The sequence below is a fragment of the Lissotriton vulgaris genome, chromosome 1_1, assembly GCF_964263255.1.
Source record: "Lissotriton vulgaris chromosome 1_1, aLisVul1.2, whole genome shotgun sequence".
NCBI lineage: Eukaryota > Metazoa > Chordata > Amphibia > Caudata > Salamandridae > Lissotriton > Lissotriton vulgaris.
The window spans coordinates 858069089-858095919 of record NC_141685.1 but is presented as its reverse complement, the minus strand read 5'-3'; the positions used below and the strand labels follow the sequence as shown (position 1 = coordinate 858095919).

The window sequence follows — 26831 nt, the reverse complement described above, 5'->3', positions numbered from 1 at the left end:
AATGTCATACATTCACCCCAGTACAGAGATCTGGGCCTAAATTCATAATTTTTTTGCTCACCATGGCATTCCAGTTTGAACCTAGCCATATACAAATCAGTCTTGACCCTGTGCCCCATGGGAACAGTCCAGCCCGAACTGCCAAGAAGTCCTCCTTGGACTGAAAACAAGCATCCTAGGACCGGTTTTGGGCTTTCAGCCCTCATAAGCCAGGATAGCTTGAGTCCAGTGGCATGCAGAGCAAGGGACTCACATCTAAGCATACCCGTCCCACTTGGGGTGACAAATGCAAAAAAAACTGTTGATGGACAGAATGCAGAATAATGTCATACATTCACCCCAGTACAGAGATCTGGGCTAAATTCATAATTTTTTTCTCACCCTGCCATTCCAGTTTGAACCTAGCCATATGCAAATCAGTCTTGACCCTGTGCCCCATGGGAATAGTCTAGCCCGAACTGCCAAGCCAAGTCCTCCCTGGACTTAAAACAAGCATCCTAGGACTGGTTTCGGGCTTTCAGCCCTCTTCACCCAGGATAGCTTGATTCCAGTGGCATGGAGAGCATGGGACTGAAGTCTGACATAACCGTCCCACTCGGGGTGACAAATTCCAAAACAACAGTTGAAGGACAGACTGCACAACAATGTCATACATTCACCCCAGTACAGAGATCTGGGCCTAAATTCATAATTTCTTCTCACCATGCCAATCCAGTTTGGAGAAGTGTGGCTCACTGGTTAGAGGAGGCAGACCTGGAAGCAGAGGTCAGCCCGGGACGAGGGTTCAATTCCCGGCTCGGCGGGGTCTTGAGTCCTAAAATGTCCATGGACTCGACAATTCTCGCTCCAGTGCCTACTTGATTCACGGGTTCACACTCTGCGACTCTGGGCAATAGCTTGCTTAATCTCCACAACGGCCCCTCGCGGCGAGATGCCTGGCTTTCACCTTGCTGATACCCTGCCAGGGTTATCTCACAGGGGAATACCAGGACGGGTTCCCTAAGCAATCGCTTAGAAACCGCTCGGTGATTTGCGCTATATAAATTCCTGTACATTTACATTTGAACCTAGCCATATGCAAATCAGTCTCGACCCTGTGCCCCATGGGAACAGTCCAGCCGAACTGCCAAGCCAGGTCCTCCCTGGACTGAAAACAAGCATCCTAGGACCGGTTTTGGGGTTTCAGCCCTCATCAGCAAGTATAGCTTGATTCCAGTGGCATGGAGAGCACGGGACTCACGTCTCATCATACCCATCCCACTCAGGGTGACAAATGCAAAAACAAGTTTATTTATTTATTTATTTATGCATGCATTTTTATATAGCGCAGACTTTACCCGAAAGTGTCAGAGCGCTTCACAATAGGAACGTTAAGGATAGATGAGGAGAAAATTACAAGTGAACAAATTACAAATGCAAACGTTTAGTTACATGAGGTAAAAGTGACAATTGTGAGCAAACAAAATACAAGAGGTAGCAAGCGGTACATTACAGGAGGAGAAAAAAGTGACATTTGTGCAAGTTACATAGGCGTACAAAGTATAAGTAGAGGTATTGCACTGCAATAAATGGCAGACACTCCAGCACAAAAACAAACATTACATAGGCAATGGTGGCACTTGTGCAAGTATCTAAAGCAAACAAAATGAAGGAGTTAGCAAACAGTGTGTTACAAGAGAAAAGTGACGTGTGCATGTTACAAAAGAGTACCAGACACAGGTAGAAGGATAATACTTCAATAAATGGCAGACCATTCAACAGCACTCAAACCACAAGAACACACCTGGAAGGCACTTCCATAGTCATGGAGAATAGAATTTCCAATAATGGAAGGTCCTCCTTCAGATAATAGAGAGGGCGAGCATTATATTTGGAAGTGTCTTTGAAGGAGGAGAACCTTGAGGTCATTTTTGAAGTCCCGGGAGGAGGTGGTGGTCCGGAGCTGAGGCGGAAGTGAGTTCCAGATTCTCACCGCTTTGCCTGAAAAGGATTGGGCCATCAATCTTTCCTTCTTGAAAGTGGGAGGTTCAAGCAGTAGATTTTCTGCATTACGTGATGGTCTAGAGCCCCCAGAGAGTTTCAGTTTATTCGCCAGGTAGCTAGGAGAGGAGTACAAGGCTTTGTGAGTGATACAGGCAGGCTTGTAGATAGATCTTGCCTCGATGGGAAGGAGTTTTTTGTCGAGTATGACACCAAGGGATTTTGCTCTGTCGACAATGATGGGTTTATTGTTAAGTAGATTCATCTGATCCATCCATGATTGAACCGGGGGAGCAGAAAGTGAGGAGGAGAGGAGGAATTCAGTTTTGGAGGGATTCAGAATCAGTTGATGAGTTGACATCCAGTTTTGAATGGAGTCGAGAGTAGAGCTTAGGATAGAGAGATCGTGAGTGGAGGCAACCTTGAGGTAGATTTGAGTGCCATCTGCATAGAGGTGATAGTGGATCCTGAATTTACTTAGGAGATTTCCTAGTGGTTCTAAGTGGAGTTTGAACAATGTGGGTGCCAGTATTGAGCCTTGAGGAACGCCTTGACCTACCGCCAAAGGAGATGAAAGACTGTTCGCTATTTTGATCATTTGGGTTCTATCAGAGAGGAAGGAAGCAAACCATTTAAGCACAGTGCCCTCCATGCCCTTTCTCTGTTGAAGAATGCTGAGGAGAGTGTTGTGATTGACAGTGTCAAAGGCTGCAGAAAGGTCAAGAAGGATTCGAAGACAAGACCCACCCCGAGTCGAATATCCGCAGCGTGCGTCATCAATCACTTGCAGCAAGGCTGTTTCAGTGCTGCAGTTTTGGATGAAGCCGGACTGAAAATTGTCAAGAAGATTATTGTCCTTGATATGACGAGAGAGTTGTTTCGCTACACATCTTTCTGTGATCTTCGCAAGAAAGGGTAGGTTAGTGATGGGTCGGAAATTGTTGAGGTCAGCAGTGGGTTTTTTAAGCAGAGGGGTGACCTGCCCAGTTTTGAAGGAGACAGGAAGGGAGACTTGACAGAGGGAGAGGTTGACCAGAGCTGTCCAATAGGAAAGGGAATGGGTATAGAAGTCAATGGCAATGGCACTAGGGATGGGGTCAAGGGAATGGTTGGAGGGCTTTGTTTTGCGGATGCACTTGAGGAGGGCATCTTCAGAGATGGGGTCAAAGTTCTGCCAAATGGCTAAGGATTTGCGCTCCTCTGGAGTGGTAGGATGGGCGACCTGATCCACAAATGATTTCACTTTTTCGTCAAAGAAAATAGCGAAATCCACTCCACTGCTTTCTTTGTAGAATCCTCCAACTTGGAGGTTGGGGAGAGCAGTTGGGAATCTTGATGAGATCAAATAGTTTTTTGGGTCTATTTTTGGCTGAGTCAAGGAGGGTTCTGAAGTGCGACGCTTTCCCAAGGAAGATGTGCTTATGGTACTTGGATCTTGCTTAACGAAGCGTGGCCAAATTATTGGTGGAGGACTCTTGCCTCCATTGTTTCTCCAGGCATCTTAGGTGCTTCCTTTCTTCATAGAGGGATTTGTTGAACCAAGGTGCTGAGGGAGTGAGCCTTTTCTTTTTGCTTTGGAGTGGAGCAACGTTATTGATTTCGACGGCAAGGACTGGGAGGCATTGGGAGGTGAGCTCGTCAAAATCTAGGTTCAGGTCTATCTGTGTAATGATAGCAAAGCTGATTCACAGAGGGAACCAACGTCAATATTTTTAGTCTTATGAAACCAGGAGGTAGCCCTCTTAGGTTGGCTAAGAGTTATAGAGTGTGATAGGTGAAGAGCGAAAGGGATGAGGAGGTGGTCCTACCAGTCTACATGAATAGGGGTAGCGATGGAAAGCATGTCTGTTTTAGAGATAACAAGGTCCAGGATTGAGCCCATGGAGTGTGTTGATTCTGAACAATGTTGGATAAGATCGTTTGCAGAGAGGAAGGTGGCCAGCAGATTCGCAGAAGCGTCCCCAGTGGAGATTGAAGTCACCCACGAAGGTCTGATTGTCACTTTGCGAGTATTAGTTGCTGATGAAGTCAGTGAGTTCCTCCATAAACAAAGGGCCGCTGCACTGCGGGCAGTAAATGGGATGGAATCTGAGGGGCGAGCGGTGGTGTAATTGAAGCTCAAGAGATAGGCATTCAAATGTGCGGAAGGAGCTGACAGGAGAAGCCTTAAGTTGAAGGGAGTTTCTAAAGATGACTGCAACACCTCCCCTGACTTTTTCAATTCTATCATTCCTAAGTAAAGAATAGCCTGTGGGTAGTAGGAGATCAAACATAGAATGAGAGGTATCGTTGAACCAGGTCTCTGTGAGGAAGAGCATGTCTATGTTGTGATGGGTGATGGTGTCGGAGATTTCAAGTTTGTGTTTGATTGCAGATCTGCAGTTGTGGAGCAGACAGCGCAGCTCTGTCAAGACTGTTTTGGTGACAGGGGGAACTTGGGCTATGAGGAGTGATGGGGATATTGATCTTATACGGGGATGCTCGGCGGGGTTTAGGTGGATGCTTGGTTCTGACAGAGGAGTTGGTCGGAATAGTGTAGATAGTAGGGTTACTAGGAGATGCAGGTTGGAGAGGGGTGGCGTTCAGGGGCTTGTGTGAGTTGATGATGTTTGCAGACGAAAGGTTATGCTTGGCTGTTATGGGGTGCGAGGTGCATCTAGTGGGATGGTGAAAGTTTTCCAAAGGAGTTGAGGTGTGTGAAAAAGTGGAAACCTTGGAGCTTAACAGTTAAATGGAAGCTACAAGCTGGGAGATGAAGGTGATAAGAGAGTCTAGCTTATTTTCCAGGGATAGTAGGGCAGAGCACGGGCAGTTGGGTGGCTCGATGGAAACAGGAGGAGGTGAAATTGGTGGCGGAAGGCAGGGAGAGGTGGGGGGACAGGAGGAGAGTTGGGGTATATGGTTCATAGGTGGGGAAAGGTGGAGGTTGAGAGCGGGAGTTGGTATATCAGAGGTGAGAGGGGAGTTGTCTTTGTTGGCGTTGGAAGAAGGAAAGGAATTAAGGACAAAATTAGGGGGAGATGGGTGCGGATCGAGGCGGTGATGCAGAAGGAGAGGGCAGGACTGAGTGGAGTCATAGGAATGAAGGAGGTTTGTGAGGAAAAGAGGGGAGGTGATTGGAGAGGTCCTGTCAGCTTGGAGAGTTGGCTTTGAGGGAAGGGGTATCCGGCAGAGTGAGGGGGGTTGGGAGAAAGGGATGTTGAAGAAAGTAAATGGTTCTGATGGGACCGAGGGGGGGAAATGGAAAGGGTTACCAAGGGGGGAAGGGGGTAGCACAGCAATGCTGGAGGAGTAGTGGGAAGGAGAGAGATGCAATGGGTTTGTGGAGAAGTTGGGGTAAATAGCGAGGGACGAAGGGGGTAGAGAAGAGGGGGAGAGGGAGGAATGAGGGGAGCATATGGAAAGTTAACTGGGGTAGAGGGTTGGAGGAGAGGTGGACTAAAAAGGGGGGTGGCAGATAGGAAAATGGGGGAGGAGATGAGATTGGAGTACCGGGACGTTGCAGATTGGACAAGGAGCTTATCAGCTAGAGGTAAGGCTGACGTGATGAAGGGGGGCATACTGTGAGGGGGAGGAATGGGAGAGGTGGGCATAGGGGGGAGGGAGGGAAGAGGGCCGACATGTGCTTCTCGAGAGTGCAGCCTATTGGAGTGTAGGGGGGTCAGGGGAGGAGAAATGGAGTAGTGGATGGAGCTAGGTGAAGAGTCAGGGGAGAACCTGGTCGCAGAGGAAGGGAGTAGGGAGGGGAAGAGGTGGTCATAGAGTGAGAGACAGGTGTCTTTGCCTTGGATCATGACAGTACCGTTATTATAGAGTGAGATAGTGAAGTAGCCTTTGAAACACACGGAGGGGGACATTTTTAGTTGTTTCCCATGCGCGATAGAGGAGGAGGAGGTGATGTTAAGAGAATTATATAAGCTGGTGGACCAAGAGGGAGTGTCGTGAGTGAAGAAAATGAAATAGTTTTTGAGCCTCCCAAAACAACCATTGTAAAATTGATCAACAAATAAGGAATCAGGGATAGATTCAATAGTGTTATGCTTCAATCGTTTTACTGAGGCTTTAGTCTGGCCGGGAGGATAGACGATTTTGTAGCAGTTAATTCCAGCCTTAACACGAGTGGTGAGGCCATGTTGGGAGAAAGAGGAGGAGGAGGGTGGGGGATATGAGAAGGGTGTCACTAGGAAAGCGGTGGTGAGGAGAAGTATAAGGACAAAAAGGGGGCACATATTCCAGACATCGGGTGAAGATAGTTGAACTAATGTGATTAGGAATAGGTTGTTACTTCAGAGCAGAAGAAGATGGGGGGCTTGGAAGGCCCTGTGATTCCGCTGGTATTTGTTGGGCCCTACAACTAGGTGTACATGATGCCCCCTGGCACTAGATAGTATTTACAAGGGATTTGTTTACATGTGACAGGGCCAGCTGGACCACTGTCAGAGCCATCACAAAGCAAATTTAGTAAAAGTAAAACAGATCAGAGACAAACACCCAGTGACCATTGGTGATCACTGTGCTTGGCATCGGCCTGTAACAAAAAACATGTTTGGCCCCAACCGCATTGTACACCCATAATCTCAACAGACTAATAAAGGACCCTAGCCTCCTGAGAATACTAACATTAGGGGCAAAAGGCACAGGGTGGAAACAAAATCTCACTAGCATAACCAGACAATGCAAGACAACCTCATCCTCATAGACCACCTTAAGAGGTACCCTGAGCCAGGTGCGTAAATCATACTACATGAATAATATTACCTAGCAGCACATAATCGTAATAGGGCCTGGCCCCACCAAACCTCCCAGTCTCCCTGGCCAATTGGCCATCGCAGAGGGGGGCTCAAATGCCCTGTGTCCAGAATGTCTGGGCTGCTGCCAATGCAGCAAAAGTCAAAGGATGGGCACTTGTGTAAACCTAAGCATTGCAGCAGGCACTAAGTGCTGCGCAGCTGTGAGGGAATGGGGCGAAGGAGTGCATTTCACTCTTAACTCAATCTGACCTGACCCCACGGATTAAGTGGCCACAGCTGTGAAGGGTCTAAACGGTGCAGCTGGCACTACTTGCTGCGCAGCTGTAAAAGGCCTAAACGGTGCAGCTGGCACTACTTGCTGTGCAGCTGTAGAAGGCTTAAATGGTGCAGCTGGCACTACTTGCTGAACACTGAATGAAGAACAATGTCATACATTCACCCCAGTACAGAGATCTGGACCTAAATTCATCATCGTTTTGCTCACCATGCCATTCCAGTTTGAACCTAGCCATATGCAAATCAGTCTTGACCCTGTGCCCCATGGGAACAGTCCAGCTCGAACTGCCAAGCCAGGTCCTCCCGGGACTGAAATCAAGCATCCTAGGACCGGTTTCGGGCTTTCAGCCCTCATCAGCCAGGATAGCTTGACTCCAGTGGCATGGAGAGCACGGGACTCACGTCTGAGCATACCCGTCCCACTCAGGGTGACAAATGCAAAAACAACAGTTGATGGCTAACATTTTCCATATCATAGTATGCTGCTTGGGAATGTACCTGAGTGTAGCTCTTTATGAGTCAGTTGAACAGTTTTTTCATCACTCTTAAGGTTGGAGTGTACAATGTGACAGTTTGAATAGACAATTTTGATTGTCTAATGCATGGTCTGTATCAGTGAGACACAAGTCTACTCGAGAATGTAAGATGTTCTCCCAATTAGATGTATATATGGGACTAATTATAGGCTGATTGTGGCTGCAGTACCCCCTTTTGATCCCAACCAATCCTCATTCCGCAGGTCACATTGCAGATTCCATATTAGTCTACAATAGCTGGTGGTACCCTCTTCACTGACGATATTAAGCAGCTGTTCATTTAAATTAGGGCTCCAATTAAATTCAATAGTTCATAGCCAATGATCAGTTGCTTGCCACTGGACAATTTTGGGTGAGTTAATTTGTACTAAATGTGTCTGGGAAACCATGGTGTATGCTTCCAAGTTTAGTTTGCCTCCAAGAGAATGTGTAAAAGATGCTGGAATGTCTGGTGGAAATCTGAAATTAAGATTATTTACTGGAAGACTAAATATTTTTTTGCAAAAGTTGGTATTACTTCCTCCAGTAGGTTAGAGCCCTTTTCCATGCTCTCAATATACAAAAGTTTATGAAGCTCATCCAAGAGGTCCGGAATTATATGCTGAAGTTCCAATATTTCTTTAAAGTCACCCATAAGGATCAGATCCACATTCTCCCTATCTCTCCGTAATTTCGTAATGTGCTCAGTTAGCATTTTTTTTGTACTATGGGCCTCATTTATGAGAACTGGTGCATATCTGTGTGAAAGCAGTGATGCGCCACTTCTCAGTGCACCCTCCTTGCTACATCAATGATGAGTCATATTTACAATAGGATGCATCATGTCGCAAGAAATGACAGATATGTCAGTATTTCTGACGTATCTGTCGGCGTAGAAAGTGACGCATTGCTAGTGTTGTGTCAGAAGCCTGAAGCAACTCCAGCAATGTTCCTTTCACATGGGGAAAGCCCCATGTGAAAAGGCCTGCGTCACCCTTACGCCTGCCATAAGGCTGGCGTAAGGTTTTGACGCATTGCCGGCATAGATGTGTCGTAGTGAAATCTCATAGATTTCACTGCAGCACTTCTACGGGGCTTTGTTGCGACAAAACACCCACCCTGCATACATTATACCTGACGCAGTTATAATGTAGCATTGTAAATATGCTGCAACATGGCATATGTTTTACGCCACCGCAGGGTCACGAAAAGCAGGCGTACAGGCTCATAAATAAGCCCCTATGTTTTTATATATAATTTGGTGATATGCATATATTATGCAGGAAGGCTACTTGTTGGTGCTTGTTTCCATCCCATGTTAGTTGCAGTACTAATATGTAATTGTAATCTATTGTAATCTCTGTCTGAGAGACCTCCGATCTATTGGAGATAAAGGTCTACAGCCCGCCAGTCATCCCCGCCTCCCCAGATGAACAACCTTTATCTGAAAGTTTTACTGTTGGTTTGTTTCAGGTCATATCATTTTGCAGATGATATGCCTTCCTTGACCAGGTTTCGCGCAAACAGAGAATCTGATATACATTTCAAAAAAAAATCTAGGACAGTAAACTCAGATTATTCCTATGCTCCACTCATGCTTTCCTTTATCTGCCATTGACTTATATTAGATGAGATCAGTGTCTGTGGAAGTCAGCCCCATTCATCATTCCGTCCATTTTTATGAGGTGAGTTTTGATCTGGTTGCTGTTTTACTTGCCACAACCTTCTTTTCTTTGCATGCCAGGATATTATGATGTAATTTGGGCTAACAAAATCTGATATATAACCTTGTGAACTTGTTAAAACCGACCGACCAAGATCAAGTTTCAAGTCCGCCAAATGTATCTTTTCATTGTTTGAACTGCAAATGAAGTGGGTACTTACACTCAGTTTTATGAAACAATTATTTGCCCACTACAGAGAGTATTTTTTCCTCTGCCATTATTGAAGTCACCAAAGATGAAGTGTGTGGAGGTTCATCCTGGTTAATTCCGCCTAGAAATTAATTCAATTGACGTGGTGTTTGATAGAGCTGGAATTGAGCTGGGATTGAGGCGAAAAGCTGAAGAAGAGCCCTTCGATTTAAAATATTGCATGGCTCTAAGCTACAACATAAATGTACGAAAAATGATGGAGCGATATTTCCCATTGATGAAAGAGAATTTATTTTTTAACTCAACTTGAGAAGTTGAACAGAATATGTTGTCATATCAATCAGGATTTGGTAATGCTTTGATGCTGACTTCCATCTTTGTTGATGTAGATGAACTATTTTCAGTGCGCTGTCTCAGTTTCATTGGGTCTGTGTCTAGTAGAATGCAAAGCAATTAATTTAACTGACTCAGTCGTGAATTTGTTGTTTAACCCTCCCAGTATCCTTCATGTGACATCCGAAGCATTTTGCTATCCGCTAAGTCAGTATCAGGCCATACAGATGAAGGAAATTCAAGGTCTCAATTTTATTCTTCAATAATTTACACCGAGTTGAGGAATTCTTCGAATGTTGTTAGTACACATGTGTTCACATATTTCATGGATTTTTAGATTCGTGGAAGGTATCAATGATCAAGGAATCTGATGTTTCCTGGCCTATTTTACTGGCTCATTACTAGTTTTTTTAAATATCCTGGTGCCTAAAATACTCTGGTGCCTAATGTAAAGGATGGAGAGGTTAAATTGGATGCTGTTTCAGAGATCCACAACATTTGTTGTGAATGTGAAGGTACAGTAAAGTTTTAAGTAGCCGTCAAACACAGTCACAAGTAGCCACCTTGTCCCGCACTGCCTTTTACACACCCCAGAGAAGTTCTTGATGTTATTAGTGCATATTCACTCATTAGTCAAGTGCCCTTTTCTTTATTGTTATAGAGACAGTTCTGTGTAAACCTCAAACAGGAATGTGAATTAATATTGCACCACTTTGTTGTGTAGTTCCCACTAATCTGTAAGATCTGCGCATTTTTGGACAACATAAACTTCGGGTGATGTGCTTAGACTGATTCCATGCAACCCTGCAATATATATGGGCCAGGAGACTAGGTAGCTCACAGTGCCACATTAAGCCCTCCCTTAACCCAAACGGGGAGAAAATGGTTTCAGGCAACCACTGAACGTAACAACCTTGACCCCTCAGGGATTGTGGTAACAGATCTACAACACTTTTTCTCAGTCACCCGTGCACTCTTGTTCTACATACAAAATACACAATGGGCCATTCTTTGATATATATATATATATATATATATATATATATTGAACCAACATTATTCTTGTATTGAATACATGTGCTGCGATAATCAGTAGACAGAAGTATATGAAAGTAATTACAAGCACCAAAATGGAAAATAGCAGGTATAGTTCCACTATGGTGCTAAGAACAATGTATATATGCAAGCATATAAAACAAGGTAGTAATCAGGCGTACTCGTTCTATGCAGTCCCTACACTATGTGTGTCTAGGGTGTGTGTGAATGCGTATATCTAGAGACAAGAATCCCCCAATGGGATGATCTACATTCTGTACCTGGAGGGACAGAATGTAGGACCTCGTCCTGGTCATGAACTGGATACCCCTCACATGCCCTTTCTCTGTTGAAGAATGCTGAGGAGAGTGTTGTGATTGACAGTGTCAAAGGCTGCAGAAAGGTCAAGAAGGATTCGAAGACAAGACCCACCCCGAGTCGAATATCCGCAGCGTGCGTCATCAATCACTTGCAGCAAGGCTGTTTCAGTGCTGCAGTTTTGGATGAAGCCGGACTGAAAATTGTCAAGAAGATTATTGTCCTTGATATGACGAGAGAGTTGTTTCGCTACACATCTTTCTGTGATCTTCGCAAGAAAGGGTAGGTTAGTGATGGGTCGGAAATTGTTGAGGTCAGCAGTGGGTTTTTTAAGCAGAGGGGTGACCTGCCCAGTTTTGAAGGAGACAGGAAGGGAGACTTGACAGAGGGAGAGGTTGACCAGAGCTGTCCAATAGGAAAGGGAATGGGTATAGAAGTCAATGGCAATGGCACTAGGGATGGGGTCAAGGGAATGGTTGGAGGGCTTTGTTTTGCGGATGCACTTGAGGAGGGCATCTTCAGAGATGGGGTCAAAGTTCTGCCAAATGGCTAAGGATTTGCGCTCCTCTGGAGTGGTAGGATGGGCGACCTGATCCACAAATGATTTCACTTTTTCGTCAAAGAAAATAGCGAAATCCACTCCACTGCTTTCTTTGTAGAATCCTCCAACTTGGAGGTTGGGGAGAGCAGTTGGGAATCTTGATGAGATCAAATAGTTTTTTGGGTCTATTTTTGGCTGAGTCAAGGAGGGTTCTGAAGTGCGACGCTTTCCCAAGGAAGATGTGCTTATGGTACTTGGATCTTGCTTAACGAAGCGTGGCCAAATTATTGGTGGAGGACTCTTGCCTCCATTGTTTCTCCAGGCATCTTAGGTGCTTCCTTTCTTCATAGAGGGATTTGTTGAACCAAGGTGCTGAGGGAGTGAGCCTTTTCTTTTTGCTTTGGAGTGGAGCAACGTTATTGATTTCGACGGCAAGGACTGGGAGGCATTGGGAGGTGAGCTCGTCAAAATCTAGGTTCAGGTCTATCTGTGTAATGATAGCAAAGCTGATTCACAGAGGGAACCAACGTCAATATTTTTAGTCTTATGAAACCAGGAGGTAGCCCTCTTAGGTTGGCTAAGAGTTATAGAGTGTGATAGGTGAAGAGCGAAAGGGATGAGGAGGTGGTCCTACCAGTCTACATGAATAGGGGTAGCGATGGAAAGCATGTCTGTTTTAGAGATAACAAGGTCCAGGATTGAGCCCATGGAGTGTGTTGATTCTGAACAATGTTGGATAAGATCGTTTGCAGAGAGGAAGGTGGCCAGCAGATTCGCAGAAGCGTCCCCAGTGGAGATTGAAGTCACCCACGAAGGTCTGATTGTCACTTTGCGAGTATTAGTTGCTGATGAAGTCAGTGAGTTCCTCCATAAACAAAGGGCCGCTGCACTGCGGGCAGTAAATGGGATGGAATCTGAGGGGCGAGCGGTGGTGTAATTGAAGCTCAAGAGATAGGCATTCAAATGTGCGGAAGGAGCTGACAGGAGAAGCCTTAAGTTGAAGGGAGTTTCTAAAGATGACTGCAACACCTCCCCTGACTTTTTCAATTCTATCATTCCTAAGTAAAGAATAGCCTGTGGGTAGTAGGAGATCAAACATAGAATGAGAGGTATCGTTGAACCAGGTCTCTGTGAGGAAGAGCATGTCTATGTTGTGATGGGTGATGGTGTCGGAGATTTCAAGTTTGTGTTTGATTGCAGATCTGCAGTTGTGGAGCAGACAGCGCAGCTCTGTCAAGACTGTTTTGGTGACAGGGGGAACTTGGGCTATGAGGAGTGATGGGGATATTGATCTTATACGGGGATGCTCGGCGGGGTTTAGGTGGATGCTTGGTTCTGACAGAGGAGTTGGTCGGAATAGTGTAGATAGTAGGGTTACTAGGAGATGCAGGTTGGAGAGGGGTGGCGTTCAGGGGCTTGTGTGAGTTGATGATGTTTGCAGACGAAAGGTTATGCTTGGCTGTTATGGGGTGCGAGGTGCATCTAGTGGGATGGTGAAAGTTTTCCAAAGGAGTTGAGGTGTGTGAAAAAGTGGAAACCTTGGAGCTTAACAGTTAAATGGAAGCTACAAGCTGGGAGATGAAGGTGATAAGAGAGTCTAGCTTATTTTCCAGGGATAGTAGGGCAGAGCACGGGCAGTTGGGTGGCTCGATGGAAACAGGAGGAGGTGAAATTGGTGGCGGAAGGCAGGGAGAGGTGGGGGGACAGGAGGAGAGTTGGGGTATATGGTTCATAGGTGGGGAAAGGTGGAGGTTGAGAGCGGGAGTTGGTATATCAGAGGTGAGAGGGGAGTTGTCTTTGTTGGCGTTGGAAGAAGGAAAGGAATTAAGGACAAAATTAGGGGGAGATGGGTGCGGATCGAGGCGGTGATGCAGAAGGAGAGGGCAGGACTGAGTGGAGTCATAGGAATGAAGGAGGTTTGTGAGGAAAAGAGGGGAGGTGATTGGAGAGGTCCTGTCAGCTTGGAGAGTTGGCTTTGAGGGAAGGGGTATCCGGCAGAGTGAGGGGGGTTGGGAGAAAGGGATGTTGAAGAAAGTAAATGGTTCTGATGGGACCGAGGGGGGGAAATGGAAAGGGTTACCAAGGGGGGAAGGGGGTAGCACAGCAATGCTGGAGGAGTAGTGGGAAGGAGAGAGATGCAATGGGTTTGTGGAGAAGTTGGGGTAAATAGCGAGGGACGAAGGGGGTAGAGAAGAGGGGGAGAGGGAGGAATGAGGGGAGCATATGGAAAGTTAACTGGGGTAGAGGGTTGGAGGAGAGGTGGACTAAAAAGGGGGGTGGCAGATAGGAAAATGGGGGAGGAGATGAGATTGGAGTACCGGGACGTTGCAGATTGGACAAGGAGCTTATCAGCTAGAGGTAAGGCTGACGTGATGAAGGGGGGCATACTGTGAGGGGGAGGAATGGGAGAGGTGGGCATAGGGGGGAGGGAGGGAAGAGGGCCGACATGTGCTTCTCGAGAGTGCAGCCTATTGGAGTGTAGGGGGGTCAGGGGAGGAGAAATGGAGTAGTGGATGGAGCTAGGTGAAGAGTCAGGGGAGAACCTGGTCGCAGAGGAAGGGAGTAGGGAGGGGAAGAGGTGGTCATAGAGTGAGAGACAGGTGTCTTTGCCTTGGATCATGACAGTACCGTTATTATAGAGTGAGATAGTGAAGTAGCCTTTGAAACACACGGAGGGGGACATTTTTAGTTGTTTCCCATGCGCGATAGAGGAGGAGGAGGTGATGTTAAGAGAATTATATAAGCTGGTGGACCAAGAGGGAGTGTCGTGAGTGAAGAAAATGAAATAGTTTTTGAGCCTCCCAAAACAACCATTGTAAAATTGATCAACAAATAAGGAATCAGGGATAGATTCAATAGTGTTATGCTTCAATCGTTTTACTGAGGCTTTAGTCTGGCCGGGAGGATAGACGATTTTGTAGCAGTTAATTCCAGCCTTAACACGAGTGGTGAGGCCATGTTGGGAGAAAGAGGAGGAGGAGGGTGGGGGATATGAGAAGGGTGTCACTAGGAAAGCGGTGGTGAGGAGAAGTATAAGGACAAAAAGGGGGCACATATTCCAGACATCGGGTGAAGATAGTTGAACTAATGTGATTAGGAATAGGTTGTTACTTCAGAGCAGAAGAAGATGGGGGGCTTGGAAGGCCCTGTGATTCCGCTGGTATTTGTTGGGCCCTACAACTAGGTGTACATGATGCCCCCTGGCACTAGATAGTATTTACAAGGGATTTGTTTACATGTGACAGGGCCAGCTGGACCACTGTCAGAGCCATCACAAAGCAAATTTAGTAAAAGTAAAACAGATCAGAGACAAACACCCAGTGACCATTGGTGATCACTGTGCTTGGCATCGGCCTGTAACAAAAAACATGTTTGGCCCCAACCGCATTGTACACCCATAATCTCAACAGACTAATAAAGGACCCTAGCCTCCTGAGAATACTAACATTAGGGGCAAAAGGCACAGGGTGGAAACAAAATCTCACTAGCATAACCAGACAATGCAAGACAACCTCATCCTCATAGACCACCTTAAGAGGTACCCTGAGCCAGGTGCGTAAATCATACTACATGAATAATATTACCTAGCAGCACATAATCGTAATAGGGCCTGGCCCCACCAAACCTCCCAGTCTCCCTGGCCAATTGGCCATCGCAGAGGGGGGCTCAAATGCCCTGTGTCCAGAATGTCTGGGCTGCTGCCAATGCAGCAAAAGTCAAAGGATGGGCACTTGTGTAAACCTAAGCATTGCAGCAGGCACTAAGTGCTGCGCAGCTGTGAGGGAATGGGGCGAAGGAGTGCATTTCACTCTTAACTCAATCTGACCTGACCCCACGGATTAAGTGGCCACAGCTGTGAAGGGTCTAAACGGTGCAGCTGGCACTACTTGCTGCGCAGCTGTAAAAGGCCTAAACGGTGCAGCTGGCACTACTTGCTGTGCAGCTGTAGAAGGCTTAAATGGTGCAGCTGGCACTACTTGCTGAACACTGAATGAAGAACAATGTCATACATTCACCCCAGTACAGAGATCTGGACCTAAATTCATCATCGTTTTGCTCACCATGCCATTCCAGTTTGAACCTAGCCATATGCAAATCAGTCTTGACCCTGTGCCCCATGGGAACAGTCCAGCTCGAACTGCCAAGCCAGGTCCTCCCGGGACTGAAATCAAGCATCCTAGGACCGGTTTCGGGCTTTCAGCCCTCATCAGCCAGGATAGCTTGACTCCAGTGGCATGGAGAGCACGGGACTCACGTCTGAGCATACCCGTCCCACTCAGGGTGACAAATGCAAAAACAACAGTTGATGGCTAACATTTTCCATATCATAGTATGCTGCTTGGGAATGTACCTGAGTGTAGCTCTTTATGAGTCAGTTGAACAGTTTTTTCATCACTCTTAAGGTTGGAGTGTACAATGTGACAGTTTGAATAGACAATTTTGATTGTCTAATGCATGGTCTGTATCAGTGAGACACAAGTCTACTCGAGAATGTAAGATGTTCTCCCAATTAGATGTATATATGGGACTAATTATAGGCTGATTGTGGCTGCAGTACCCCCTTTTGATCCCAACCAATCCTCATTCCGCAGGTCACATTGCAGATTCCATATTAGTCTACAATAGCTGGTGGTACCCTCTTCACTGACGATATTAAGCAGCTGTTCATTTAAATTAGGGCTCCAATTAAATTCAATAGTTCATAGCCAATGATCAGTTGCTTGCCACTGGACAATTTTGGGTGAGTTAATTTGTACTAAATGTGTCTGGGAAACCATGGTGTATGCTTCCAAGTTTAGTTTGCCTCCAAGAGAATGTGTAAAAGATGCTGGAATGTCTGGTGGAAATCTGAAATTAAGATTATTTACTGGAAGACTAAATATTTTTTTGCAAAAGTTGGTATTACTTCCTCCAGTAGGTTAGAGCCCTTTTCCATGCTCTCAATATACAAAAGTTTATGAAGCTCATCCAAGAGGTCCGGAATTATATGCTGAAGTTCCAATATTTCTTTAAAGTCACCCATAAGGATCAGATCCACATTCTCCCTATCTCTCCGTAATTTCGTAATGTGCTCAGTTAGCATTTTTTTTGTACTATGGGCCTCATTTATGAGAACTGGTGCATATCTGTGTGAAAGCAGTGATGCGCCACTTCTCAGTGCACCCTCCTTGCTACATCAATGATGAGTCATATTTACAATAGGATGCATCATGTCGCAAGAAATGACAGATATGTCAGTATTTCTGACGTATCTGTCGGCGTAGAAAGTGACGCATTGCTAGTGTTGTGTCAGAAGCCTGAAGCAACTCCAGCAATGTTCCTTTCACATGGGGAAAGCCCCATGTGAAAAGGCCTGCGTCACCCTTACGCCTGCCATAAGGCTGGCGTAAGGTTTTGACGCATTGCCGGCATAGATGTGTCGTAGTGAAATCTCATAGATTTCACTGCAGCACTTCTACGGGGCTTTGTTGCGACAAAACACCCACCCTGCATACATTATACCTGACGCAGTTATAATGTAGCATTGTAAATATGCTGCAACATGGCATATGTTTTACGCCACCGCAGGGTCACGAAAAGCAGGCGTACAGGCTCATAAATAAGCCCCTATGTTTTTATATATAATTTGGTGATATGCATATATTATGCAGGAAGGCTACTTGTTGGTGCTTGTTTCCATCCCATGTTAGTTGCAGTACTAATATGTAATTGTAATCTATTGTAATCTCTGTCTGAGAGACCTCCGATCTATTGGAGATAAAGGTCTACAGCCCGCCAGTCATCCCCGCCTCCCCAGATGAACAACCTTTATCTGAAAGTTTTACTGTTGGTTTGTTTCAGGTCATATCATTTTGCAGATGATATGCCTTCCTTGACCAGGTTTCGCGCAAACAGAGAATCTGATATACATTTCAAAAAAAAATCTAGGACAGTAAACTCAGATTATTCCTATGCTCCACTCATGCTTTCCTTTATCTGCCATTGACTTATATTAGATGAGATCAGTGTCTGTGGAAGTCAGCCCCATTCATCATTCCGTCCATTTTTATGAGGTGAGTTTTGATCTGGTTGCTGTTTTACTTGCCACAACCTTCTTTTCTTTGCATGCCAGGATATTATGATGTAATTTGGGCTAACAAAATCTGATATATAACCTTGTGAACTTGTTAAAACCGACCGACCAAGATCAAGTTTCAAGTCCGCCAAATGTATCTTTTCATTGTTTGAACTGCAAATGAAGTGGGTACTTACACTCAGTTTTATGAAACAATTATTTGCCCACTACAGAGAGTATTTTTTCCTCTGCCATTATTGAAGTCACCAAAGATGAAGTGTGTGGAGGTTCATCCTGGTTAATTCCGCCTAGAAATTAATTCAATTGACGTGGTGTTTGATAGAGCTGGAATTGAGCTGGGATTGAGGCGAAAAGCTGAAGAAGAGCCCTTCGATTTAAAATATTGCATGGCTCTAAGCTACAACATAAATGTACGAAAAATGATGGAGCGATATTTCCCATTGATGAAAGAGAATTTATTTTTTAACTCAACTTGAGAAGTTGAACAGAATATGTTGTCATATCAATCAGGATTTGGTAATGCTTTGATGCTGACTTCCATCTTTGTTGATGTAGATGAACTATTTTCAGTGCGCTGTCTCAGTTTCATTGGGTCTGTGTCTAGTAGAATGCAAAGCAATTAATTTAACTGACTCAGTCGTGAATTTGTTGTTTAACCCTCCCAGTATCCTTCATGTGACATCCGAAGCATTTTGCTATCCGCTAAGTCAGTATCAGGCCATACAGATGAAGGAAATTCAAGGTCTCAATTTTATTCTTCAATAATTTACACCGAGTTGAGGAATTCTTCGAATGTTGTTAGTACACATGTGTTCACATATTTCATGGATTTTTAGATTCGTGGAAGGTATCAATGATCAAGGAATCTGATGTTTCCTGGCCTATTTTACTGGCTCATTACTAGTTTTTTTAAATATCCTGGTGCCTAAAATACTCTGGTGCCTAATGTAAAGGATGGAGAGGTTAAATTGGATGCTGTTTCAGAGATCCACAACATTTGTTGTGAATGTGAAGGTACAGTAAAGTTTTAAGTAGCCGTCAAACACAGTCACAAGTAGCCACCTTGTCCCGCACTGCCTTTTACACACCCCAGAGAAGTTCTTGATGTTATTAGTGCATATTCACTCATTAGTCAAGTGCCCTTTTCTTTATTGTTATAGAGACAGTTCTGTGTAAACCTCAAACAGGAATGTGAATTAATATTGCACCACTTTGTTGTGTAGTTCCCACTAATCTGTAAGATCTGCGCATTTTTGGACAACATAAACTTCGGGTGATGTGCTTAGACTGATTCCATGCAACCCTGCAATATATATGGGCCAGGAGACTAGGTAGCTCACAGTGCCACATTAAGCCCTCCCTTAACCCAAACGGGGAGAAAATGGTTTCAGGCAACCACTGAACGTAACAACCTTGACCCCTCAGGGATTGTGGTAACAGATCTACAACACTTTTTCTCAGTCACCCGTGCACTCTTGTTCTACATACAAAATACACAATGGGCCATTCTTTGATATATATATATATATATATATATATATATATTGAACCAACATTATTCTTGTATTGAATACATGTGCTGCGATAATCAGTAGACAGAAGTATATGAAAGTAATTACAAGCACCAAAATGGAAAATAGCAGGTATAGTTCCACTATGGTGCTAAGAACAATGTATATATGCAAGCATATAAAACAAGGTAGTAATCAGGCGTACTCGTTCTATGCAGTCCCTACACTATGTGTGTCTAGGGTGTGTGTGAATGCGTATATCTAGAGACAAGAATCCCCCAATGGGATGATCTACATTCTGTACCTGGAGGGACAGAATGTAGGACCTCGTCCTGGTCATGAACTGGATACCCCTCACAGAGATTTTAGGCAGCTGCTTAGTGAAGCCTCAGCATGAAGGGACCTCTTGATGTATCCTGAAGTGACTCAGCTGTCTGTCCCATAGAAATGCCTATTTATTTATAATAAAAAGCTTCCTTGCGATGTATCTGCAGAGTAGCATTGCTATTGGTATGCAGATAGCCCTGTTGTCCCGTGGATGTAGATAGAATGACATTACCCTCGGGTACTGGGACCACTGAGAAGCCGTTTTAACCTTCAACTCATCACTCACCACACTGCACTTTCAGTAATATACTTGCTCTGCTGTAATCAGGCGTTGAAGCACACCCGGGACACATTAGGTGTCACTGGGTGGGCCCGATTATGAAGCATGCTACCAACTAGGTTTGTGGGTGAGGGCTTCATGAAAACAGCTACTAGGTGCCTGCTGATAATATAGTCCAGAGTCCTACTACGGTCACACAATGCTAGTCCTTGTTGATAACACAGTTAAACCCCTGGGGATCCGGACTAGCTTTCTAGTCCTCTCTCTCTCCCTTGATATGCTCATTTGCACACGGTGAGCAGCGGCCTTGTACTAAGTGTTCAAGGCATCATGATAATGTTGCATGAAGCCATATGTGTAAGTAATGCAGTTTCAGGGAAGCAGATCTAACTTTGTCACACATGCAAGTATGTGCAAAAGCTCGCAGTAAAATGTAATTGTGCAGATAGAGAGCAATGTAAGAAAATGTGCAGCGCTGTTGCATGGGCCTATCCCTGGCACATAGCAACCTAAATGGAACAATATTCATTCACGTAGGGCTGCGAATTTCTACCTGAAGCTTTATGCGGGCAACCATCTCCCTGAGCTGTTGACTATAGCAAGTCCAATGTTAGGAGAATGATGTCTAAACTGCCAGCAGTGAAAATCTTATTTGTTTACTTAATCTCAATATTTCCCAAAGGTTGTTTTCATTATAACATCTTAGTTAGTCATTTAAAGGACATAACGTGGTTACATACTAATTAAAGTAAAAATATTTGGATACCAGGGCTCATATTATGTATCGGGGGCACTCTCCATATTCGCTCTATAGTGCCCCTTTAAGCAGATGCACCAGGCGCAAACATGAACAGTGTACATGACTGCAATGAATGTGTTGCCCTGAGGAGAGTCACAAACTCGGGGCTGCCCATTCAGGGAAATTCGGAGAGGCTGTTTAATCAGCCGCTTCATTTTTCACTGTACATGCAGCATGCCATTGCACTTTAGAGAGGGGACAGAAATTTGCTTGCAGGTGGTGCTGTGAATGAGTGCACCCGCCAGCAGGTGATTTCTGGGAGGTCCATAGTACCCCATTTGCCCCTTCCAGAAGACGGCCCTCACGGGGCACACTGACACGCTTTTGTGGCGCTCTGTTAGTGTGCCTCCTGATGGCTTTTTTGCCTTTGTGGCCATATATATAATATGGCAGGCGCAGAGGCAAAGAGAATACCTCATTTGCATGAGGCCATGCCCCTATGGAAATGAGGAAATGCCCTCTCGAGAGATTGCTGGGCCTACATGTGCACCAGTGTAATCAGTATTACATTAGAGACCACTCAATGTCTGTGGCCCCTTCTGTAATACCTAAGTGCACTGGGGCACTCAAACCCATTGCACTCCCAGGCCACTTTATGTAATTTGCCCCCAGGCAGATTTTCTGAAAAGGTAAGACACATTTTTTTATTTGCCATATCACAAAATGTTGATGCTGGAGTGAATGTGGAAAGGAATAATGTAAGCAAGGATTACAAATATAAAGGTCAATTGCATTTTTAAAACATTTCTCTCAGATCTTATATCTCCTTCAATCTCTTCCCACTCCAATACCACATTCTGATATTCCTGCCCTTCAATGCCATTTTATGCAATTTATATGGGGGAAATCCTAACCACGCTTCTCTAATAGGATTTTGATGCTACCTCATGACTGGGATGGGCCTGCGTGCCCCAATCTTGTGGAGTTCTACTGGGCTTTTCATCTCCGGTACAATATCGTAGTGGGTAGTTCGCAAGAGCAAAAAACACTGGTTTTGCTTATACCGAGCAGGGTCCTGTAGACCTTTGTGGGACTTGGTCTGGCTTCTTCGTAGAGCTCGTCCCTGTAGCGCATACATAGCCACCCTCACGAAGACAGTTTTAGAGTTATGGGATAAACTAATGTTATTCCGAGGGCTGACTACATTTCCCCTCCCCTATCATGCCTTTGGCTCATAACACCATGTTCCCCCCTGCAATGCAACCTCAGGCATTTAGTGCGTGGATGGCTGGGGAATGCTGGGTTATTCAGGTCCTTTTTCCAAGGCAATACATTATTTTCATTTAAACAATGTAAGCCAGCTTTTCAACTCACGGAGGGGCACTGATGCAACACTACCAGATATGGCATTGGCTCAGATCCCAGACTTATACTCACGGAGCCACCAGACAACTAACTTCTTTTGAATCCCTGGTTCGCAAATTTGAGGGAACAAAGAGTTTGATTTCTCACACATATACTGTCTAACAGCACTCCCAGCGATCCACACCCCAAGCATATCAGACGCAGTGGGCTTCAGGTCTGGAAGAGGATATACCTCCAGAAAGTTGGGGTTTATTATGGCGGGATATCCCGAAGGTATTCCATAGTACGCTGCAATGTGAGTCAGCGTATAAACTCATGACGCAATGGTACTACACCCCAACCTGTTTGCAACAAATGTTCCCAAACTTTCCCCCGACGGGCTGGAGGTGCCGGGGAGACAGAGGTATCTTTATTCATATATGGTAGTCCTGCCCGAGCCTCACAATGTTTTGGAAAGAGATCCTTAGCCACTTCAAAGAGGTATTGAGGTTTCCTATTCCCCCCTCTCCAATAGTCACCTTCTTGGGCATTAAAGTAAACCCTTAACACTAACTGCTAGGACATACACGGGCTGGAGCTTGATTCTACACATGTTAGGAGCTGCTAGGCAGTCCATAGCCTAATTTTGGAAGAAGCTGCATCCATCCCCTGTAGCCACATGGTTTCTTCACTTTTGGAATGTCTTAGCCCTCGAAATTACTTACTTGAGCAAGGAGGCCTATCCTCCTACCCCCCTACGAGTCTCTTGTTTTCCCCCGTGGTCTAGATCCTCCTACAGCATCCTACCTTTTCTCCCCTCTCCCTGAAGAGAGTTTCTCTTCCCTTTTATTTATTTATTTACGCAACTTTTATAGCGCAACAAATACCCGAAGGTGTCTCGGCGCTGATTTATTTGTATAAGATTGACGACAGTTCCCTGTTGCTTTCTTAGACTAAAATGTCCCCACGAATAGAGGACAGAACCTAGGCATCAGGACGTCATACATAGCAGGACATTAACCTTTCCATTGTTTTGACAACAATAAAGTCCCATACAATGCTTGGATTATTGAATGTTTTCTTTGGTCTATCCCCGAGACGTGAAATTTATCAGGGTTGTTTGTGGTGGGATGGTACTACACAATTTCCTTTTTTACCCTAGCTTACTTCTGAGAGGAAGACCTGGGGTGTATTGAATGGGATTGATTCTGCCATGTATGTTCTTATCAAAATATTATGCTATGTAACGTGGATAGTGGACTCAATTTGATATTTTTCTAACAGGGACGTGTGTCCTCAATTTGTTTGATTTTTGTTGTCTGTTATATACTCAATAAACAGATTTTTAAATAAAATATTTCTCTCCCTTTCTCCCTTTTGTCTCAGGACGCAGAGTCTGTTTGGGGGAGAAGCTGGCAAGAATAGAGCTTTTTCTCTTCTTCACCACTTTTCTTCAGCAGTTCACTTTTTCCATCCCAAGGGATCAGCCAAGGCCTAGTGAAGAGAGCACCGGCAACACCCTCAGACCCCCAATGCCTTACCAGTTATGTGTTGAAGTGAGATGAAGAAAACCCCTTTACAAGGCAAAACACCTACAAAATATTATATCTAAAACAATAGAGCCCCTGATGTCTCTTTTAGGAAATTATTGCTGAAATTTAACAAAGAGAATTACATTTTAAGTTCCTGAATGCTATGTTCTGTGAAATTTACCAAAGAGAATTACATTTTAAGTTCCTGAATGCTATGTTCTGTGATGAGGGACGGGTTCTGAGCGAATTTCACAAATCTACAGTCAAAGCTAATTTTTTGCTGTTATTTCCAATGGGTTTTTACCATATATTGATATGGTGACTATACATCAGCATTTGTTTATTTTTACTTGTTTATCCCTAATATGGCTCATAATTCAAAGTCCTCTCCTACACTTTCAAAGCCCTACATTAAATGTAGAAATGGCAAATGACATATACAAATGGCATGCACAATTGCATTGATGATTTATTTCATAGATACTTTACTTAAGTCATGTGTACAATCACTGCCAGGTCAGAACCATTAGGGATTATGGGGCATACGTATAAAGATATCCTGCACTTTCAATATCTCGCAGCACAGTGTATGACCGGGTTTTTGGCTCTATTTCTGAGTGATGGTGACTTTAGCTTGCTACCATCCTAGATCCCTATTTTTAGCTTGTTTTGGTCCTTTTCAGGCCTCTTTTCAGACCTAGAAGCATAAACTAGAGGATAGCCGCTTTATATGATGATAGATCCCTTATTTTTGACTCTAATCCATCTATTGCTTATTGGCTTTGACATAATTATGTGTCCTTTCATCATTCTCAGGCCTGAAAACCTATAGTAGAGGTGGATCATGTAGTTCTGACTTTATATTACCTATTAGTAGGGTTTGTGTATGTACTTTGAGCTATGTGTCTATTACATCCTTTTCGGGCCTACAAGGCCCAGAACCAGAGATACTCCATTTTCCTTTCTGCCTCTGCAGACTGAGATGTTTGTAGGTCAAGTGTGATGTTTTAGTTATGAGGTGTTGTTCGCTCTTTGCAAACTAGAGAGAACCGGCCGGAGCTGAATCTTATCAAGAAATGTCTCTGGGCTCAAGTCTCTAGACGAAACAAGCAGTTGATCACTGTGAGGGCGTCTGAAGCAGGGAGCCTGGTACATGGATTTGGTGGGAGGAGGCTACTGGCTGGAACTTTCCACTAGGGGAGAGCATTCTATATTAGCGAAGTGCAGAGAGGCAGAGTGTTCAGATGGATCTTGGAGCGTTCAGATGGTTTTTGGAGCTGAAGAGAGCTGTCAGATGAATCTTGGAATGAGAGCGTTCAGATGGTTTTTGGAGCTGAAGAAAGCAGTCAGAAGCAGTTACTTGTCAGAAGGAGTTGTGATCAGAGGGAGCTGGTCAGAATGAGATGCAGTCTGGAGAAGATGCAGTCAGAATAAGTTGCTTTGCAGTTGGAGTAAGATGCCTTGGATACAGAATGAAGTTACATCATGAGAGATCAGTTGGAGCAGGCAGTTAACAGCTGGAGTTTGGAGTGATACCTCTTGGAAGAGACTGAAGTTATATCGTGGATTAGTCTGTGGGAGCAGCTGGAGTGAGTTGGACATTGGAGCTGGAACAATCAGACAGAGTGAAGAAGCTAGTGGAGCGGACGGTTATCAGAGCGGCAGAAACTATATCATTAGACTGAAGTTGGAAGGTGAAGACAGTTTGTGGGAGAGAGGAATCCAGTGCAGAGTGATCGGCGCAGATGTGTGTCCAAGAGTGCAGGGGAGAAGCTGTGATGAGCCAAGGCACAGACAAGAGAGGGACCCAGATGACAGCTAGAACAAGACAAATAAACAATGAGGACTGGCCCACTATGTTGGAGTGTTGGAATCTAGTTAGTATTCCATGTCACCTGTAAGTGTGGCTGTATCAGCTGGGCACAAGCAGTCTTTCTTTAAAAACCCCTCACACACCAACCTGGTTGGTGTCATGCTTCATCATCGGGGTCCAACCAGGCAGCCGAGTGCCACCTGGTTGTGCTTCAACACCTGACTGCAGCGGAGCGGGTGTCGTGCAATAGTGTGAAGTGAATGAAGAGTGAATGTTAAAATACACCTCTGGGAATCTTTGCCTGGTAATTTATTTGTGGCGGCCCAGGGTGTTGATTAAAAGCTATGTGTTGCAACTAGTAGTAAAAAAATTATGATTATTAAGTTGACTTGGTCCACTCCGCTGTAGTCAGGCGTTGAAGCACAACCAGGTGGCACTCGGCTGCCTGGTTGGACCCCGATGATGAAGCATGACACCAACCAGGTTGGTGTGTGAGGGGTTTTTAAACAAAGACTGCTTGTGCCCAGCTGATACAGCCACACTTACAGGTGACATGGAATACTAACTAGATTCCAACACTCCAACATAGTGGGACAGTCCTCGTTGTTTATTTGATTATACCTCAGGGGTAAGGGCTCGCCCCTAATAAAACCCTTGCTCTCCATTCTGTTTATCCCAGCTAGAACAAGACTTCATAATAATCAGGTGATATCTGTCCTGTTATATTAGTGCCCATATATATATATATATATATATATATATATATATATATATATATATATATATATATATATATATATTCACTGAAAAAACCATAGGTTTCACACCAGTTATAGTTAGGAATTAGCATTTAAAAAACCTATTAAATTCACTGAAAAAACCATAGGTTTCACACCAGTTATAGTTAGCTGGAAATTTTACTGATATAAAACCATTGAAATTCCCACGTTATAGTTAGATGGACTCACTATAACTTGCGCGTGCAATGCACTGCTGATGATGTCTTAATAAGCCAGTTAACCAATCAATTTTTAAAAACCATCCATTTAGACACTTATTTAAACATTTATTCTTCCATCAACTTTTACATATACATATATAAAATATATTTATTTTTCAGAAAGACACACATTCACTGGATGGTGTCATCAGTGATGTCATGAGTGATGTCACTGACCATGTCATGAGTGATGTAATATGTGATGTCATCAGCAGTGCATTGCACGCGCAAGTTATAGTGAGTCCATCTAACTATAACGTGGGAATTTCAATGGTTTTATATCAGTAAAATTTCCAGCTAACTATAACTGGTGTGAAACCTATGGTTTTTTCAGTGAATTTAATAGGTTTTTTAAATGCTAATTCCTAACTATAACTGGTGTGAAACCTATGGTTTTTTCAGTGAATTTCATAGGTTTTTTAAATGCTAATTCCTAACTATAACTGGTGTGAAACCTATGGGTTTTTCAGTGAATTTCATAGTTATTTAAATGCTAATTCCTTTGTATATCGAGTTTCTAACCTTTTTTTTTTTTACAATTTGCTGTTTTTTTTTAAGTATTCATTTTTTTTATAATTTTTTTCTT

At 44.3% G+C, this 26831-nt stretch overlaps 1 pseudogene; it reads left to right on the top strand.

Annotated features, from left to right (window-relative positions):
* The window catches only part of LOC147748029 (cytochrome P450 2D15-like), a 433488-nt pseudogene extending 410023 nt beyond the window's left edge, over positions 1-23465 (top strand).
* Positions 23466-26831: the final 3366 nt, after the last annotated feature.